This window comes from Vicia villosa, linkage group LG3, assembly GCF_029867415.1.
Source record: "Vicia villosa cultivar HV-30 ecotype Madison, WI linkage group LG3, Vvil1.0, whole genome shotgun sequence".
Taxonomy (NCBI): Eukaryota; Viridiplantae; Streptophyta; class Magnoliopsida; order Fabales; family Fabaceae; genus Vicia; species Vicia villosa.
Genome location: NC_081182.1, coordinates 191,181,408 through 191,203,446, shown reverse-complemented (window position 1 = coordinate 191,203,446; position 22,039 = coordinate 191,181,408). Strand labels below are relative to the sequence as shown.

Sequence of the window (22,039 nt, the reverse complement as noted above, 5' to 3'; positions counted from 1 at the left end):
CATTCTACAAATTTGTTTAAGATATAAATACTAATCTTAAATTTTGTCATTTATTTATTAAATTTTGAATAAATCTCGTGTATTTCGAAAGTGCACTTAGAAAAATATTTATAGAGAAAAGAGTTGTTCCTTAAAATAATAGATAACATTAACATAAAAATTCCCGCCCGATTCATTTGGGTTGATAGATTTTAATTCAATTGGCATGCAGAGCTGCATTCTAAATTCCATAGCCAACAAAGTGACCGCAATCACAGCTCAGAAACGTTCAATTTCGTCGTTAGATAGCGGATTTTCATTTAAAAATAGCATCGTAAAAGGAAGTGTCCAAGCTTATCTAGGGAGACCATGGGGAGAATACTCGAGGGTTATCTTTTCTAACACCTTCATGGATAATCTTGTTCTCCCTAAAGGATGGGAAGATACTATGGATGGCAGAGCAAACTACTCGTGATATTGGACTTCCATATTTTGACATTATGCACTCATCCGAACAAGTATTTCCATATCACGATATCGGTATTTTATTCTAGTTTACGTATTTTTTATTTTCCATTACATTTTGTCGAATAATAGGAGGTTTTAAAATAATGATATCATTGTTTTGAAAAAAATGAATCACTCAGAGCATATTTCGGATATGCATATCTAAAACTGGTTCATGGTGTTTTGGGAATATTAGGAGTGTTTTCCACCATATATGGGTGCATAAAGAAATTTCCTTTATTTAATTTATTTTCAAGTAATTAACCCAAGCGTGTGATTGGTATATAAACACTACAACAAATACACTTCAAATCAATGTGGGAGTCTCATGGTAAACAACACCTTCCATTACACAATTTCAAATTGTGCATGCATTTTGAAACTTCGCCTTAATACACTACCTTTTTCTATCGTTATTGATCCCAAAAACGGAGAAATTGTGAAAACTTAATTAGCAATAGGCATCTTTCTATATAATATTGGATGTTAGTTATAATAGAAAACTAAACAAAAAGAGAAAATCAATTTATAAAACAAAACAAAGAGAGGTACTAGCGACTTTTTCAAATTTTGTTTCCACTTTTAAGTTAATCATGTTGGTAAACATTTAACATGTAACGTAGCATTACTCTCTTTATCATATTTCAACAACTTTTTCACCATGGTTACAGAAACCAAGCTTCAAGCTCTCTTTGTTCTAGTTACATGCATATTGATATGTTTCTTCATGAATGTGAGTGCTACCTATCAACAAGGTATTGATTTAAAACACAGACAAGCTGAGAGTAACAAGATGAGAATAAGAGTTGATCTACACGGTGGTGCTGCTTTTACGACTATTGACTATTACAGAAGCTCTCAATAGCATTCCACCACAAAATACTAGAAGATTTATTTTATCAATTGCAACCGGTGTTTATTGGTAATCTAATCTCACTATAACTCAATTTATTACTTTTTTCTTCATTTTATCTTTTAAATATTTTAGTATTTAGTTAAATAGTTTAAAATATTGTGATGTTTGATTGCTATCATGAATTATATGACTTGTGATGTTTCAGGGAGAAAATTGTGATCTCCAAAGCATATCCTTTCATAACATTTTTAGGAGATATAATTCCTCCAACAATTATATGGAATGATTCTTCAAGTACCATAGGAAATGATGGACAAAAGTTTGGAAACTTATAATAGTGCAACTGTTGCAGTGAGTGCGGATTATTTTATAGCCATCAACCTTAAATTTGAGGTTCTAAGTTAAACTCATTAATCCAAACAATGCATATAGTTTTTTAAATTATATTATACTATCATATTTCATGTTAGTTTTTTAAATTTACTATACTATTATATTTCATGTTGATTTGTTTTAGTTACTGTTAAGGAGTACTTTGTAAAAAAAGAAGATGGTGTAACAAAATTACAATTTCAAAGTTCAATAAAAAATGATAAAAATAGTTACTCATGGAATTCAATTGCTTTTCAAAATAGAATACGGCATCATATTTTAAGTCAGAGATAGAACCGGCAGTTGCACTTCGCATTTCTGGAAACAAAGCCGCATTTTACAATTGCACATTTAGTGGACTTCAAGATACTCTATATGATCACAAAGGTATCCACTACTTCAATAATTGCTATATTCAGGGCTCCGTTGATTTTATCTTTGGCTCTGGAAGGTCTCTCTACGAGGTATTATTCTTGTTTAATTTTTCCTGAAGTGTTATTGAAATGTTCATTATAGTACTATTATATTGAAATATGGACTTGATGATGGTCTTAAACAAAAATATGATGATGGCCTAAAAGAAGGAATGCGTTTAACATTCTACAAATCTGTTGAAGATATAAATACTAATCTTAAATTTTGTCATTTATCTATTAAATTTTGAATAAATCTCGTGTATTTCGAAAGTGCACTTAGAAAAATATTTATAGAGAAAAGAGTTGTTCCTTAAAATAATAGATAACATTAACATAAAAATTCCCGCCCGATTCATTTGGGTTGATAGATTTTAATTCAATTGGCATGCAGAGCTGCATTCTAAATTCCATAGCCAACAAAGTGACCGCAGTCACAGCTCAGAAACGTTCAATTTCGTCGTTAGATAGCGGATTTTCATTTAAAAATAGCATCGTAAAAGGAAGTGTCCAAGCTTATCTAGGGAGACCATGGGGAGAATACTCGAGGGTTATCTTTTCTAACACCTTCATGGATAATCTTGTTCTCCCTAAAGGATGGGAAGATACTATGGATGGCAGAGCAAACTACTCGTGATATTGGACTTCCATATTTTGACATTATGCACTCATCCGAACAAGTATTTCCATATCACGATATCGGTATTTTATTCTAGTTTACGTATTTTTTATTTTCCATTACATTTTGTCGAATAATAGGAGGTTTTAAAATAATGATATCATTGTTTTGAAAAAAATGAATCACTCAGAGCATATTTCGGACATGCATATCTAAAACTGGTTCATGGTGTTTTGGGAATATTAGGAGTGTTTTCCACCATATATGGGTGCATAAAGAAATTTCCTTTATTTAATTTATTTTCAAGTAATTAACCCAAGCGTGTGATTGGTATATAAACACTACAACAAATACACTTCAAATCAATGTGGGAGTCTCATGGTAAACAACACCTTCCATTACACAATTTCAAATTGTGCATGCATTTTGAAACTTCGCCTTAATACACTACCTTTTTCTATCGTTATTGATCCCAAAAACGGAGAAATTGTGAAAACTTAATTAGCAATAGGCATCTTTCTATATAATATTGGATGTTAGTTATAATAGAAAACTAAACAAAAAGAGAAAATCAATTTATAAAACAAAACAAAGAGAGGTACTAGGGACTTTTTCAAATTTTGTTTCCACTTTTAAGTTAATCATGTTGGTAAACATTTAACATGTAACGTAGCATTACTCTCTTTATCATATTTCAACAACTTTTTCACCATGGTTACAGAAACCAAGCTTCAAGCTCTCTTTGTTCTAGTTACATGCATATTGATATGTTTCTTCATGAATGTGAGTGCTACCTATCAACAAGGTATTGATTTAAAACACAGACAAGCTGAGAGTAACAAGATGAGAATAAGAGTTGATCTACACGGTGGTGCTGCTTTTACGACTATTGACTATTACAGAAGCTCTCAATAGCATTCCACCACAAAATACTAGAAGAGTTATTTTATCCATTGCAACCGGTGTTTATTGGTAATCTAATCTCACTATAACTCAATTTATTACTTTTTTTTCATTTTATCTTTTAAATATTTTAGTATTTAGTTAAATAGTTTAAAATATTGTGATGTTTGATTGCTATCATGAATTATATGACTTGTGATGTTTCAGGGAGAAAATTGTGATCTCCAAAGCATATCCTTTCATTAGGAGATATAATTCCTCCAACAATTATATGGAATGATTCTTCAAGTACCATAGGAAATGATGGACAAAAGTTTGGAAACTTATAATAGTGCAACTGTTGCAGTGAGTGCGGATTATTTTATAGCCATCAACCTTAAATTTGAGGTTCTAAGTTAAACTCATTAATCCAAACAATGCATATAGTTTTTTAAATTATATTATACTATCATATTTCATGTTAGTTTTTTAAATTTACTATACTATTATATTTCATGTTGATTTGTTTTAGTTACTGTTAAGGAGTACTTTGTAAAAAAAGAAGATGGTGTAACAAAATTACAATTTCAAAGTTCAATAAAAAATGATAAAAATAGTTACTCATGGAATTCAATTGCTTTTCAAAATAGAATACGGCATCATATTTTAAGTCAGAGATAGAACCGGCAGTTGCACTTCGCATTTCTGGAAACAAAGCCGCATTTTACAATTGCACATTTAATGGACTTCAAGATACTCTATATGATCACAAAGGTATCCACTACTTCAATAATTGCTATATTCAGGGCTCCGTTGATTTTATCTTTGGCTCTGGAAGGTCTCTCTACGAGGTATTATTCTTGTTTAATTTTTCCTGAAGTGTTATTGAAATGTTCATTATAGTACTATTATATTGAAATATGGACTTGATGATGGTCTTAAACAAAAATATGATGATGGCCTAAAAGAAGGAATGCGTTTAACATTCTACAAATCTGTTGAAGATATAAATACTAATCTTAAATTTTGTCATTTATCTATTAAATTTTGAATAAATCTCGTGTATTTCGAAAGTGCACTTAGAAAAATATTTATAGAGAAAAGAGTTGTTCCTTAAAATAATAGATAACATTAACATAAAAATTCCCGCCCGATTCATTTGGGTTGATAGATTTTAATTCAATTGGCATGCAGAGCTGCATTCTAAATTCCATAGCCAACAAAGTGACCGCAGTCACAGCTCAGAAACGTTCAATTTCGTCGTTAGATAGCGGATTTTCATTTAAAAATAGCATCGTAAAAGGAAGTGTCCAAGCTTATCTAGGGAGACCATGGGGAGAATACTCGAGGGTTATCTTTTCTAACACCTTCATGGATAATCTTGTTCTCCCTAAAGGATGGGAAGATACTATGGATGGCAGAGCAAACTACTCGTGATATTGGACTTCCATATTTTGACATTATGCACTCATCCGAACAAGTATTTCCATATCACGATATCGGTATTTTATTCTAGTTTACGTATTTTTTATTTTCCATTACATTTTGTCGAATAATAGGAGGTTTTAAAATAATGATATCATTGTTTTGAAAAAAATGAATCACTCAGAGCATATTTCGGACATGCATATCTAAAACTGGTTCATGGTGTTTTGGGAATATTAGGAGTGTTTTCCACCATATATGGGTGCATAAAGAAATTTCCTTTATTTAATTTATTTTCAAGTAATTAACCCAAGCGTGTGATTGGTATATAAACACTACAACAAATACACTTCAAATCAATGTGGGAGTCTCATGGTAAACAACACCTTCCATTACACAATTTCAAATTGTGCATGCATTTTGAAACTTCGCCTTAATACACTACCTTTTTCTATCGTTACTGATCCGAAAAACGGAGAAATTGTGAAAACTTAATTAGCAATAGGCATCTTTCTATATAATATTGGATGTTAGTTATAATAGAAAACTAAACAAAAATAGAAAATCAATTTATAAAACAAAACAAAGAGAGGTACTAGGGACTTTTTGAAATTTTGTTTCCACTTTTAAGTTAATCATGTTGGTAAACATTTAACATGTAACGTAGCATTACTCTCTTTATCATATTTCAACAACTTTTTCACCATGGTTACAGAAACCAAGCTTCAAGCTCTCTTTGTTCTAGTTACATGCATATTGATATGTTTCTTCATGAATGTGAGTGCTACCTATCAACAAGGTATTGATTTAAAACACAGACAAGTTGAGAGTAACAAGATGAGAATGAGAGTTGATCTACACGGTGGTGCTGCTTTTACGACTATTGACTATTACATAAGCTCTCAATAGCATTCCACCACAAAATACTATAAGAGTTATTTTATCCATTGCAACCGGTGTTTATTGGTAATCTAATCTCACTATAACTCAATTTATTACTTTTTTTTCATTTTATCTTTTAAATATTTTAGTATTTAGTTAAATAGTTTAAAATATTGTGATGTTTGATTGCTATCATGAATTATATGACTTGTGATGTTTCAGGGAGAAAATTGTGATCTCCAAAGCATATCCTTTCATTAGGAGATATAATTCCTCCCACAATTATATGGAATGATTCTTCAAGTACCATAGGAAATGATGGACAAAAGTTTGGAAACTTATAATAGTGCAACTGTTGCAGTGAGTGCGGATTATTTTATAGCCATCAACCTTAAATTTGAGGTTCTAAGTTAAACTCATTAATCCAAACAATGCATATAGTTTTTTAAATTATATTATACTATCATATTTCATGTTAGTTTTTTAAATTTACTATACTATTATATTTCATGTTGATTTGTTTTAGTTACTGTTAAGGAGTACTTTGTAAAAAAAGAAGATGGTGTAACAAAATTACAATTTCAAAGTTCAATAAAAAATGATAAAAATAGTTACTCATGGAATTCAATTGCTTTTCAAAATAGAATACGGCATCATATTTTAAGTCAGAGATAGAACCGGCAGTTGCACTTCGCATTTCTGGAAACAAAGCCGCATTTTACAATTGCACATTTAGTGGACTTCAAGATACTCTATATGATCACAAAGGTATCCACTACTTCAATAATTGCTATATTCAGGGCTCCGTTGATTTTATCTTTGGCTCTGGAAGGTCTCTCTACGAGGTATTATTCTTGTTTAATTTTTCCTGAAGTGTTATTGAAATGTTCATTATAGTACTATTATATTGAAATATGGACTTGATGATGGTCTTAAACAAAAATATGATGATGGCCTAAAAGAAGGAATGCGTTTAACATTCTACAAATCTGTTGAAGATATAAATACTAATCTTAAATTTTGTCATTTATCTATTAAATTTTGAATAAATCTCGTGTATTTCGAAAGTGCACTTAGAAAAATATTTATAGAGAAAAGAGTTGTTCCTTAAAATAATAGATAACATTAACATAAAAATTCCAGCCCGATTCATTTGGGTTGACAGATTTTAATTCAATTGGCATGCAGAGCTGCATTCTAAATTCCATAGCCAACAAAGTGACCGCAGTCACAGCTCAGAAACGTTCAATTTCGTCGTTAGATAGCGGATTTTCATTTAAAAATAGCATCGTAAAAGGAAGTGTCCAAGCTTATCTAGGGAGACCATGGGGAGAATACTCGAGGGTTATCTTTTCTAACACCTTCATGGATAATCTTGTTCTCCCTAAAGGATGGGAAGATACTATGGATAGCAGAGCAAACTACTCGTGATATTGGATTTCCATATTTTGACATTATGCACTCATCCGAACAAGTATTTCCATATCACGATATCGGTATTTTATTCTAGTTTACGTATTTTTTATTTTCCATTACATTTTGTCGAATAATAGGAGGTTTTAAAATAATGATATCATTGTTTTGAAAAAAATGAATCACTCAGAGCATATTTCGGATATGCATATCTAAAACTGGTTCATGGTGTTTTGGGAATATTAGGAGTGTTTTCCACCATATATGGGTGAATAAAGAAATTTCCTTTATTTAATTTATTTTCAAGTAATTAACACAAGCGTGTGATTGGTATATAAACACTACAACAAATACACTTCAAATCAATGTGGGAGTCTCATGGTAAACAACACCTTCCATTACACAATTTCAAATTGTGCATGCATTTTGAAACTTCGCCTTAATACACTACCTTTTTCTATCGTTATTGATCCCAAAAACGGAGAAATTGTGAAAACTTAATTAGCAATAGGCATCTTTCTATATAATATTGGATGTTAGTTATAATAGAAAACTAAACAAAAAGAGAAAATCAATTTATAAAACAAAACAAAGAGAGGTACTAGCGACTTTTTCAAATTTTGTTTCCACTTTTAAGTTAATCATGTTGGTAAACATATAACATGTAACGTAGCATTACTCTCTTTATCATATTTCAACAACTTTTTCACCATGGTTACAGAAACCAAGCTTCAAGCTCTCTTTGTTCTAATTACATGCATATTGATATGTTTCTTCATGAATGTGAGTGCTACCTATCAACAAGGTATTGATTTAAAACACAGACAAGCTGAGAGTAACAAGATGAGAATAAGAGTTGATCTACACGGTGGTGCTGCTTTTACGACTATTGACTATTACAGAAGCTCTCAATAGCATTCCACCACAAAATACTAGAAGATTTATTTTATCAATTGCAACCGGTGTTTACTGGTAATCTAATCTCACTATAACTCAATTTATTACTTTTTTCTTCATTTTATCTTTTAAATATTTTAGTATTTAGTTAAATAGTTTAAAATATTGTGATGTTTGATTGCTACCATGAATTATATGACTTGTGATGTTTCAGGGAGAAAATTGTGATCTCCAAAGCATATCCTTTCATTAGGAGATATAATTCCTCTAACAATTATATGGAATGATTCTTCAAGTACCATAGGAAATGATGGACAAAAGTTTGGAAACTTATAATAGTGCAACTGTTGCAGTGAGTGCGGATTATTTTATAGCCATCAACCTTAAATTTGAGGTTCTAAGTTAAACTCATTAATCCAAACAATGCATATAGTTTTTTAAATTATATTATACTATCATATTTCATGTTAGTTTTTTAAATTTACTATACTATTATATTTCATGTTGATTTGTTTTAGTTACTGTTAAGGAGTACTTTGTAAAAAAAGAAGATGGTGTAACAAAATTACAATTTCAAAGTTCAATAAAAAATGATAAAAATAGTTACTCATGGAATTCAATTGCTTTTCAAAATAGAATACGGCATCATATTTTAAGTCAGAGATAGAACCGGCAGTTGCACTTCGCATTTCTGGAAACAAAGCCGCATTTTACAATTGCACATTTAGTGGACTTCAAGATACTCTATATGATTACAAAGGTATCCACTACTTCAATAATTGCTATATTCAGGGCTCCGTTGATTTTATCTTTGGCTCTGGAAGGTCTCTCTACGAGGTATTATTCTTGTTTAATTTTTCCTGAAGTGTTATTGAAATGTTCATTATAGTACTATTATATTGAAATATGGACTTGATGATGGTCTTAAACAAAAATATGATGATGGCCTAAAAGAGGGAATGCGTTTAACATTCTACAAATTTGTTGAAGATATAAATACTAATCTTAAATTTTGTCATTTATCTATTAAATTTTGAATAAATCTCGTGTATTTCGAAAGTGCACTTAGAAAAATATGTATAGAGAAAAGAGTTGTTCCTTAAAATAATAGATAACATTAACATAAAAATTCCCGCCCGATTCATTTGGGTTGATAGATTTTAATTCAATTGACATGCAGAGCTGCATTCTAAATTCCATAGCCAACAAAGTGACCGCAATCACAGCTCAGAAACGTTCAATTTCGTCGTTAGATAAGTGATTTTCATTTAAAAATAGCATCGTAAAAGGCAGTGGCCGAGCTTATCTAGGGAGACCATGGGGAGAATACTCGAGGGTTATTTTTTCTAACACCTTCATGGATAATCTTGTGCTCCCTAAAGGATGGGAAGATACTATTGATTGCAGAGCAAACTACTCGTGAGTATTACAATTGATAGACTTTAATCAATTTCCAGCCTTCATACAAATTATTATTATGCATGCAATTAAGGACTAACTATAATCGTATGTATTTGTGTATAAAAAATTGCAGTAGCACAGTATATTATGGAGAGTATGAGTGCGCTGGACCTGGATCGAATTTCCTTGAAAGAGCTCCATGGGTACGGAAATTAAGTGATGAAGAGGTTCAACCATTTAATGGAGTTCATTTCATTGCAGGAAAGAATTGGCTCATAAGTCCTGGTTAACACTATTTCTCGTTACTTTAATGTATTTATCTCTTTAATTTTCTTTTAGATTCCAAACTCTTGTTCCGTAAGATATGAAAGTATCTATCTATTATTAATTTATAAAAGCAAAAGTACCTGGAAATTACACTAAAAGACCTCTGAAAAAACTACTAAAACTTTTCTTATTCCATGGGTAGAAAAAACTCTTAGCAAAATAACTCAATGTTATTGATTTGACATTTATTATTGGTGATGTGTCACCCTCTTATTTTTTGTTGGTATTTTATATTTATTTTTATTTTCCAAAATATATATTACAAAACCCTAATAACTATTAAATGTTAATGTTGCTATTAAATGTTAATTTGAATACATATATTTTTTCCATGATTTTGATTGATAGGCTATACGTTCTTTGTTGAAAACATAAAATCCTCCACTACCGAAAAATGCAATAACTCTTGACCTTTCAAATTTCTATACGGTTTCTTAGGTTATATATATCTACTAAATCAATGGAATTCTACTCTTCACTTCATCTTTTTCAGTTTCTCTTTTTTTCTGCATATTTGTTTTACAAGATGTATTTTGATTTTGATTTCGATTTTTGGTTTCGATTTTGATATGCCAAATCAAGTGAATTCTGTTTTATTCTTGCAGCCTTTTAAGCATCAATATCACTTCTTCTTCATATTTGTTTTTCAAGATGTACTATTTTTTTTGTCATTCCATATGTTTGTTGTTGCAAGTTTTTTTGTAATATAAACTCTTACAAGACCGAATTTGTTCCCTATTCCATCTCTTTGCGTGACTCTACATCACTAATGAATCCCTTTGTTTATTTTTTCAATTTTAATCTATTTGTTGTTCTTGAAGAGTTTTACAATTTTTTTTCTTTTTAAATCAATCGATTTTGTTATTTCGTTTTAGGGTTTGAAGCTCTATGAAGCCATAACCCATAGCTAAGCAAGGAAGGGGCTAAGAAAGGAAGGTGAAGGATAGGAAACTCCCAAAGTTAGCGATTTGATTCACGGTACCTCTGGATTTCTCCATGCGATTTCTCCATTTATTGGGGTGAATTGGATAATTGGATTATAACTTTTTATTTCTATTTTTATTTCTTATTATTTTAATTGTACATCTCTAAGCCTAAAATGTAGTCCAGAATACCAACCGAGTTTTTATTTTGGATTCTATTTTCTATCTTATAATTTTAATTGGATTTGTTGTATTTTCAGATGAAGTGACAAACCTAGGAAAATTATCAGAAATTGCGGTTTGTCCACAATCTGCTAATCTGTTCGTGTGTTCGTGTGAAAATGTCCGTGTGAATTTTATGTTTCGTAGCAACTATCTATTAGGATTGTTTTTTTTTGGAATATTTGATTTTGATTATTATCTTAAAACTAAATTGAGAACATTTTGAGGTTTATGAAATTACAATTTTTTTGATTTGTTTATTTTGAGGTTTATGAAATTATAATTTTTTGATTTGTTTATTTTGAGGTTTATGAATTTATAATTTTTTGATTTGTTTTTTTGGCATTTAGTTGTTGATTAGAAGGAAATTCCATTTTCAAACACTACGTCAGTCAATGGGATCTTGATACGAACCGATTAATCCTGCAAATGCATTCACTATGTAGATAATATCGTGTGTTGTGGGATGAACGTGCTTTCAATCTCTCAGTTGTCTATTCCTATTTTATTAGTGTATATCGCTATATTGTCTATACCTATGATGTGTTGTTGTGAAATGAACGTGCTTTCCATCTCTCGATTGCCTATTCCTATTCTCTTAGTGTAGCCAATAAAGACTAATCAATTTATTTAATCTATTTTATTTTATTTCTTATCATCAAATATTATAAGAGTCATTAATGAATTGTGGTAGTAATAAATACATAAAATCAAAAATATTAAATATATTTATAATTGTTATTAATTTAAAAATAACTTATGAATCAAATATAGTTTACCTAAATAATAGTTTACCTAATATAACTTTTATTTTGAGACAAATGAATAGTATAATAAATATAATTTTGATATATGTTTTTAAATTAGATCAAAAAATATTAGTGTTTTTTATGATAAAATTGTATCATTTATACTAAAAAATGTTATAAGTGTTTGTATATGATAAAAGAACATGAGAAAATTATGATAGAAACATTCATAAATTTGTTATGAAAAATATGAATTTATCATTCTTTTTACATTTCTACAATTATATATTATCATTTTATTTAATTAGTACACATAATATAAAGTTTCATCACCGCATCAAAAGTAAGTTTTGCCTCTTTATAAAAGCGTAAAAAATAGAATACATTAATTGTAATAATTTTAACTATTATAATAATATACATTAAATGTAGAAACTTTTAAGCATTTGACGAGAGCTGTCATACATTTTAGGTTTTGAAAAATGAGCTAATATCTCAAATAGGTTTAATAAATTTTATTCTCTAACTATATTAAATTTCTTAATTTTTTTTTTTTTTAACTTATAAAATTATATTTTTTATATTATAACAATATAACCCAAGAGCACTTGGGTGAGATGGCAAGGATCTCTTCCAGCTTAACCAGAGGTCCTGGGTTCGATCCCGGCAAATGTATATGTGAACGTAAATCATTTGAATTCAATTGGGGTTTGTTAACTCAGCTATTGACTGATCATTTTAATGTCTATCGTTTAACTATTTTTTTTTGTTAGTTTGGTTCGGTTCGGTTGGTACATAACTTTGTATTTAGACATTCATACACTATTAAATAACAACAAAACTCGTCATATTTTGACAATAACTTTCTATTTAATTTGTAAAAATTAAATTAGACAAAAGTGGAATAATAAACATAAAATAATAGTATAAAACAATATAAAAATTATCAGAATAAAACAAAAATAGAAGAGATGAGAGATTAGTGAAGATGAAAAAGAAAAAACAAAAGAGTTGAATGATTAGAAAAGAAGATGTGCGATAAAAACGAAACTGAAATAGAGAACATTTGCATGGAAATGAGAAAGTGAAAAAGAAATCGTTTAACTATTTTTTTTGTTAGTTTGGTTCGGTTCGGTTGGTACATAACTTTGTATTTAGACATTCATACACTATTAAATAACAACAAAACTCGTCATATTTTGACAATAACTTTCTATTTAATTTGTAAAAATTAAATTAGACAAAAGTGGAATAATAAACATAAAATAATAGTATAAAACAATATAAAAATTATCAGAATAAAACAAAAATAGAAGAGATGAGAGATTAGTGAAGGTGAAAAAGAAAAAACAAAAGAGTTGAATGATTAGAAAAGAAGATGTGCGATAAAAACGAAACTGAAATAGAGAACATTTGCATGGAAATGAGAAAGTGAAAAAGAAATCGTTTAACTATTTTTTTTGTTAGTTTGGTTCGGTTCGGTTGGTACATAACTTTGTATTTAGACATTCATACACTATTAAATAACAACAAAACTCGTCATATTTTGACAATAACTTTCTATTTAATTTGTAAAAATTAAATTAGACAAAAGTGGAATAATAAACATAAAATAATAGTATAAAACAATATAAAAATTGAAAATTTCTTCACCCACCTCCCAACCTTCTTGCCCACCCCTGGTGAATTTACCACAATACCCCTTGTTTCGGAAGTTCATTTCCGAAACTGTATTTTTTTTCTTAAAAAAGGTGTTTTCGGAAATGCATCTCCGAAAACGTGTTTTTTTTAATATAAAATATTGATTTCGGAGATGCATCTCCGAAATAAAGTTACTTTTTCAGAAAATGTGGTGTTTCGGAAGTTCATCTCCGAACGCACCCCCCTTGGGGAATTCGAAAATGAACTTCCGAAAATATGTCTGGACAGAAGAAAATGAAAAACAACAACAATTCGCTTTATTTAATCGGGTGAAGATTACAACGATAATATTACATATAATTAAAGTTACATATTGTTGATCACAGGTAGGTGGGGATGAGTCAACATTTTGATAACATCGTCCGCCGATCTTTGAAGTTTCGCGTCCAACTCGATCGGGCCTTTCGAAGAAAATCGGTCGAACGTTGTCCACATAACCGCCAAATCTTCGTCGTTCTTGATCTCAAAAGGTGTGAACTTAATGCCTCCCTCGTCGTTAAGCGATGGCGAGCGGTACTCGAGCTTGACAACCTTTCGATTCTCGGGATAGTGCAAAAGCGTGTTGAGCGACGGTATCAACTCCGCAAACGGCGTGTCGCGCGAGAAGCGAAATTGGAACGGCATCGGGTAGCCGGTTTCAAAGTAGATGAATGCTAGGTGGGGGTAGGTTTGTGTCATTTGTGTTTTGTGGTGTAGAGAGGATGAAGAAGAGTGTGTATTTATAGACTTATTGGAGCATTGATGGCCTAACAAACCTTATCCTGCCTCAGGGGACATTTCGGAAATGAACTTCCGAAAATAGGAGGCAGACTAGCATATTTCGGAAGTTCATTTCCGAATTATGCAGAAACAGACATAAATTTTGCATTTTGTTGATTGCTTAGTGTGTTGTCTAAATTGAACATATGGAATTGACATTAACCATAAATTAGACAAGCAAGTCATAAAACATAATTATATTATACATGTATTGAATCGGTCCGATTTTACATGATAAACAATGTGAATACAAGATTACACTCAAAGATGTTTTTGATTCATGGCAAACTCAATAAGCATTCAAACAACAAAGCGGGAGCAGAAAACTCAAAGAAAAAGCAAGCATTGATCACTCATGACAGAACAGGTTGATCTATTATGCATATATGTCGACTCAACACAAGCAAAACAAGAAGAATGCAGAAAAGCAGCAGTTAGGTCGACCTACTATCAACCCAGGTCGACCTAAAATGGAGAAAAATCCATATACTTCTGCTAGGTCGACTCACACATCATCTAGGTCGACCTAAATTGATGAAATTTACATACCAGTCTGCTAGGTCGACCTACACAACAACTAGGTCGACCTAATCTGAGAAAATGTCCCCAGAATGCATCTGAAGAGCATTCTGGTCGACCTACTCCTTTAACAGGTCGACCTAACTGGGAGCAAAATTCTGCAAGTTCTGCTAGGTCGACCTAAGCACTAAAAGAGGTCGACCTAACTGATCAAGAAAGTCAAAAATTCTGTTTCTCTCATCTCCAACTGTTAAGCTATCATATATATTGTCCAAGGTTCATTATTACAGGCAACACCAACGACTGAAAGATACACAAAGGCTTCTCATCTTCGTTCTTCGTCATCTCCAACACAATTACACATAATCATTCTTGCGTTGAGGGTTAGTGATCGAGTTCGATAACGTCCATGGAACGGAATTGAAGATTCCTAGTGGGTGAAGATTTGTGGGGTTTTTGGTGAATAAAATCTGCGGGTTTTGTCCTCCAAGATAGGTGTTTCTTGGGGGTTTTTATCAAGAGGTTTCATCGAGGATCCGGCTGAGTGTGAAGATTGAAGAACAAGGGTTCGAGGGAATTGAAGACACTGCAGAAAGGGATCAAAGTGAAGCTCTTGGATAACCTTGATCTGACTCAAGATTAAGGGGGAAGAAGATTCAAAGGATCGACATAATTGGTTTATGGTTTATCGCTTTGTTATCTTCTTTGTATATACTACTTTCAACATTAATGAAAGATTACCCAATTTCAGTTTGGAATTGGGGGCAGACGTAGTCGTAGCGAGGACGATCGACGAACTGCCTAAACAAATATCGTGTTCTTGTCGCTTTTACTTTTTCATTTACGTTCTGTTCATGTTTGGTTATAATAGCAAATTGATCAACGATTCGAGTGTTAAGATTGTGAATTAAGAACTTATATAAACATCACAATCCATCACATATTGAATCACCGTCAATTTGATCATTATCACCAAGTGTTTGTATATTTGTTTCTATCACTTTTACTGCATTGCAAACATTGTCCATCATACAAGAAGTTAATCTGATTTTCAATAAGAGCAACGCTTTGATTCTGCAACGTATACTCTTATCACTTACCTCAAGTTTTTGACTGGTTTTAAACACATATACAATCGTTTCGATAGTGGTTCGGAATAGACGCGAGTCGATTCAGAATCACTTCCGCTGAAAAATCGTTTAACTCCGTAAAAATGTGAACGATCTATTCACCCCCCCCCCCCTCTAGATCCTAAGGCCAGCGTCTAACAAACAACAATACATACAAAAAACGATCCGGAACAAACTAAAATTCACCGAACCAATCGGTGGATCCTAAGTCCAAAATAGGCTCATTCTTCGACCGCTCTCTATTTTGCTCGCGCTCTTGGCTCATCATTTCTTCAAACTCCGCCATTCTTGAAACAAAAGGATCCGGTCAAGTCTCCGCCTTATTTGAACGATGTGCGGTCCATTGACAACAAGTAGCCGGTATAGGACACCCCGGTTTCAAAAACACTTGGACGAAGTGCCGCGATCGTAGATACCCGATGCATATGATTCGGCCCGACGAGTCCAATGGCGGTCGACTATGAAGTGGAAAGAAAGTCTCACTTAGTCCAAACCTCGTCAAATCGACGCATACAATATCATATGCACTTGCTATGAGATGACCCATATCGGGGAATGACATCCACTTCGAGACCGGAGCGATACCGGTAAGTGGTGGAACAAGTGAATCATGAATTTTTGCAAACTTTTCTTGATTTTCATATAGTCGGCCGTAGATGTCCCGATACGAAGTCAACTCCGCAAGAAGTTCCCGTCGGACTAAAGTGTGATTATTTTCCCCTTTACCGAGCAAACCCGCAACGGCCCGATATCCACAATTGCCGTCTCCTCCAACATCAACGATGTTATCGATATATTTGTGCATAAAAAGTGGCATCTCATCAATGTAGACAATGGGTGATTTTTTTATCGGCGGTGTGCGAGGTGGCTTCGAAATACGGGCACCTTTGTTACCACTACTCTTGGACTTAGGTGTCTCATGAATTTCCGGTAACGATGCATCAACATGTTCAAAGTAGGAAGGAGATCGTTTTGTTGATGTGTCATCTTGTGTAATTTTGGACTTTTTCGGTGCACCTTTAGTCTTAACCGGTTGAGATGGCGGTTTCAAATCGGTGGTCTCCGGAAATGCGATCTTTCGCAATTGTTCTTTTATGTGCATTTTTGTTGTGTCGTCCGCTTTAGCAAACTTCTCCATTATCACTTCCAACTCGTCGGAGATGGTGATTTTGGAGTCATTTTCTTTCGGCGGGTCAAAATCATCAAAACGAAGTTTCTTCCAATGGTCGGCTACCTCATCCATGCGTATGGGTGAATTCAAATTCTTTTTTTTTTGCAAGTATACAAGCACATGGTAGGCCGTCTGTCTTTCTAATCGTGCACCCACATAATGAACTATCCGGCCCCCTCGTCTCCGACCGCTTAGCTTCATGAAACAAAAAATTCAAACCCGTTCGAGATATGTTGTAAATCAATTGGGAGAATAGAATTTGCCCTTTAAACCGGTGTTCCATAACCGTCTTGCTCCGACCGAACGATGTTTGAATTTCATTGTGTTGATTTTCAAGCATTTGGTTCACGGTGTCCCATCCCCGACACAAATCTCCCTTGCTATCACCCAACCACCTCTTGAAGACCGCATGTGCGGATTCAACTCGGTTAGTCGTGGTGCAACCAAGATGTCTAACTCGATTTGTCCAAGCGCACACGACTTTTTCTCTAACTTTGTCAAGAATGGTGGATTCGACATAATGACAAAAAGTCTTAAGGGAACCACACAATGACCTAAAGTGTACCAATTTCTCGGTATACACATCTTCGGAGTAGGCATCCAAAATTTCCCTCCATGCCGCCATTATCCTATCAACCACAACACCGGCTTTAACAACTTTACCGTTTTCATCCGGCCTATCTTTTGTCCCAACCGCGGGTTTCAACTTGCTTCTCACGTTGCAAGTTATGTGATACCGGCAAAGTAAAGCAGTAGATGTCGGGAAGACGGTATCGACCGCATTCATCAAAGCATTGTCCCGGTCGGTGACAATGACGTTTGGCATAACCGCTTGATCAACTAACAAAGACTTGCAAATTCCCAAGGCCCACGTAAAGTTGTCTTCTTTTTCACACTCCAAAAAAGCAAACCCCACCGAATAAGTCTTGTCCGTCGAGGTAACACCGACTATCTCTAGAAGCGGAAGCCTATACTTGTTGGTCTTGTACGTCGAATCCATCACAAGAACGGTTGGAAATGTGTTGAATAATTTGATACTTTCGGGATGAGTCCAAAAAATATCACGCACCGTAACTTTGTCCTCGGAGGTTCGGAAGCTTGAAACATATTTGTTATCGCCTAGTAGTTTCAAAAGTTGTTGCATTTTCGACCGAGGACCCATATTCAACACTTTGAGATTGTGCCGTTCATTGTAAACTTGCTTGATATTTGAAACGCTATCCGGTTTCTTACGCTTCAAATCGGCAAGTATGTTGCGAGGCGCCACTTTGACTATCGTTAAGTCCGATATCACATTCCTCTCTTCGCGGGACAAACGACACGCCATTGGATGTCCGTGTAACTTGACATCCAAGGCATGATTATGCATTCCACAAATTACGGTTAACCGCCACAAATCATCAACCCTCCGAGTAGCACGCAACTTAAAGGGACACCCGCACTTTCTCGACCCCGTGTCCTCGTGTTTTAGCACCCGGTTTGATTGTACATAGCTACCACCCCGTTCGCAATTCAAAACAACGAAAGCTTTCCGCCTACTATTTCCGTTGTCCGACCTTAAAATAACAATTGCAAATCCATTTTTGTTAGCTTCCTTCCGAACCCAATCAAGCAATTGTTCGCGATCGCCGAAGCTCCGATCAATTGTAAAATGTTGCCGAACATCGACCGCATTGATCATAGGAGTAACGTCAATAACTGGATCGTTATTATCGTTGACAATTTCTGGAACTAATACTCCATCGTCTTGCACAATGTTGTCCGGATGCACCATACCTAACAAATGAATAAATTATCAAAAGTTGGCCAAAACTGTTTTTTTTTTACTGCCAGGCCTATTTTCGGAAGTTCATTTCCGAAATATGTTAGGTAACATATTTCGGAAATGAACTTCCGAATTATATCAGTATTCAGCAGAATTTTGTTGAATCAATGTAGTGAAATAGGGAATGAAATAAGTGATGTTTACCTGAAATTGTAGCTTTCTATGCTCCCTTTAACGTGATCAACAGTTTGAAACTTGATTTTAGGACGAAAAATGGATGGAGATTGATTGGGTTTTGGAGAGGGTTTGGAAAAGTGTTGGAGAAAAATGATGAAATAGTGAAGGAGGGAAATTTGTATATGCAGAAATATTTTCGGAAATGAACTTCCGAAAATATTAACGGTTTTGACATTTTTGGAGGTTCATTTCCGAAGACAAAAAAAATTCAAAAAAAAAAGCGCTTCGGAAGTTCATTTCCGAAGCAGGGGTAGTTTTGGTTTTTCGCTGGGGGTGACCCCCATAGGGAGGTGGCTAAAGAAATTTTCTAAAAATTATCAGAATAAAACAAAAATAGAAGAGATGAGAGATTAGTGAAGGTGAAAAAGAAAAAACAAAAGAGTTGAATGATTAGAAAAGAAGATGTGCGATAAAAACGAAACTGAAATAGAGAACATTTGCATGGAAATGAGAAAGTGAAAAAGAAAGAATATAAGAGAGTAGAGATTATAGAAAAAGAGAGAAGATGTATGTGGCAAAGAAGGCGCGATAATGCTATTAGAGATTTGAGAAGATCGGGACTAAAATCATGTGTGTAAGGATGAGAAAATTGTTCGTAATCATAAGGTTAAGGTATTATAAATTTAAGTTTGGGTTGGATGTGAGTTAAGTAAAAGTTAGGTTGTAACATAATGCGGTTTGATTCGGTTTGGTTCAGTTTACAAACTACAAACCGCAAACCAAACCGAACCGTGCGGTTTTGTTAAAAGATGACCCAAACTAATCCAAACCAAATGCGGTTTTTTGCGGTTTCGGTTTGGTTTGGTTTGGTTTGGTTTGCGGTTTTCTATTGGGTTGGTTTGGTTTTAATCACCCCTAATATTAATGTTATCCATCTGAAAACATGGTGTCATACTTAACCATTTTTCCTTCTCCTGTTTTTAGTCATGGACAATTGTATATTGCAATTTCAGTTACTAATAAAAATGGTCTTAAAATCTTAATACATGACAAGGAGAATGTCTCGTGCTAATTTTGTTCACCCTATATTGTATCTCTAGATATCACACACTTTATTTATTTTTTTCAAAGTTTTACAAAATCGATATCTTATTTTATACATTTCACAATGCTGGTATATGATGCATATTGATGTTATTGACTGGTTCCGATTATTTAAGAAGATAGCATTTGAAATTTGTGCCATCTATATGTTTATTATTTTTACTTTAAGAGTTAAAATTTTAGATGTATTATTAGCTCTTTCATTGTTAACTATAATGTTTTTGGGATTAACATAGACAAAAATTTGGTTGCATTTTGGTTAAATATATATGTTTGATATAAATAAAGGCACTTTGCAAGTCATAATTAAATACATGTAATGTGAAATTCCGACGAGACCCGTGCGAACTACTGGTTGATATAATATAATTGTTATTATGTAATTTGTTTTGCAAATTTGCTTTTCGAATTATATAATATGTTTTAGAACTGTGAAGAACTTTGTGTAAAATAATAGACAATCTTTTTTCAAGTGTCTTCTATGCTAAGGCAACATATTTCTCAGTCTTTGGACACATGATTTTGAAATGTTGCCTATACTATAAGAGTAAGAAAGGAGAGCTTTTTTCCAGCGCATACAAAATCTATTAAAGAGAACATAACTCGAACTATAAAATATTTGTAGAGGCTTAACTGAGTTTATTTATGACACAAGCACATAATGAGCCAGTTTCAAGCAACAGTTATATATTTACTTACATTGTTACATGTTAAATATGTAGAATTGCAAATAAAACAAAATTTTGTAAAAATTCCACTATATTGAAAGCTTAAACTGTTGAGTTAAAGTTCCTGCAAAGTTTGATAGTCCAAAGTCCAGCTGATGAGCTTGCAGATGGTTCTTTAAAATTAAAACTAGAGTTTCAGCCTAGAATCACAAGTTTAACATGATCATGCTTCTGAATTGTCACCATCATAATAATCATAAATAGTTTAAACATTCACAACATGAAGAAAGAGAGATCCAATCCCTAACCAAATCTAAAATCATAATCAAATTTTTCAACATAACTAAATATAGTTGATGCACTACTACTAATATTTGAACAGTCTATCTTTACACTACTACTTCAACACTGTCCCTAAAGAAAGTTTTACATTCCAGCTCATATCAAGGATGAAAATACAACAGAGATTTCCCATGGCTAAAGCATTGAAAATTGAAATTCATCATGAAATGTTGTGATACAACAGCCTCTGATTATATTTGAACAAGCTAATTACTAACTTAATAATGCCTTAAAATATAAAAATAGATTATTTTAAGGAATATACATAAAAGCTCTATTGGACAGTTTTGAGAAAACACAAGCCTTGAATGCAGGACTGTTATCACTATTAATAATCAAGAAAAACCTTTTTACGGATTGTCGGGCGTTGAGATTATTTGGACATGATAATTCAAACACAGTATATGTATGACTGATAATTAAGGCAGCTAACCTAACAGAACAGGTCAAAACAGAGAAGATAAAATCAAATCAGAAACATCATCGAATTATAAGCATTCACAGCATCAAATAAATAAAGAATCAAGTTCTAAGCAATGTTAAAATGAATTGAAATAATATCATAAATGCTTCCAAATATTGAATCAGAAAACATGTAAATATGACTTGAAAATATAAGAAGTAAATAAAGAAAGTACCTGCAAATGCGAGATTCAAGCATAAAATGCTTCCAAATATATAAGTCGTTACCTCTTCCACGTACGACTTTGAGGATGAGAGCGAGCGTTTGCAACGACGGCGAAAGAGAGCGTGAGGGTTTGGTGTTTTTCTTTAATTCAATTCAATGGCTAGGATATAAAACCCGATAATAGGTGGCTTATATTTAATCAATCTTT

At 32.8% G+C, this 22,039-nt stretch overlaps 4 pseudogenes; all 4 read left to right on the top strand.

Moving 5' to 3' along the window:
* Positions 1 to 1,147: 1,147 nt before the first annotated feature.
* On the top strand, positions 1,148 to 2,764 carry LOC131659602 (pectinesterase QRT1-like; annotated as a pseudogene).
* Positions 2,765 to 3,111: 347 nt separating this feature from the next.
* On the top strand, positions 3,112 to 5,065 carry LOC131659601 (pectinesterase QRT1-like; annotated as a pseudogene).
* Positions 5,066 to 5,758: 693 nt separating this feature from the next.
* LOC131659600 (pectinesterase QRT1-like) lies at positions 5,759 to 7,366 on the top strand (annotated as a pseudogene).
* Positions 7,367 to 8,059: 693 nt separating this feature from the next.
* On the top strand, positions 8,060 to 9,936 carry LOC131659599 (probable pectinesterase 53; annotated as a pseudogene).
* Positions 9,937 to 22,039: the final 12,103 nt, after the last annotated feature.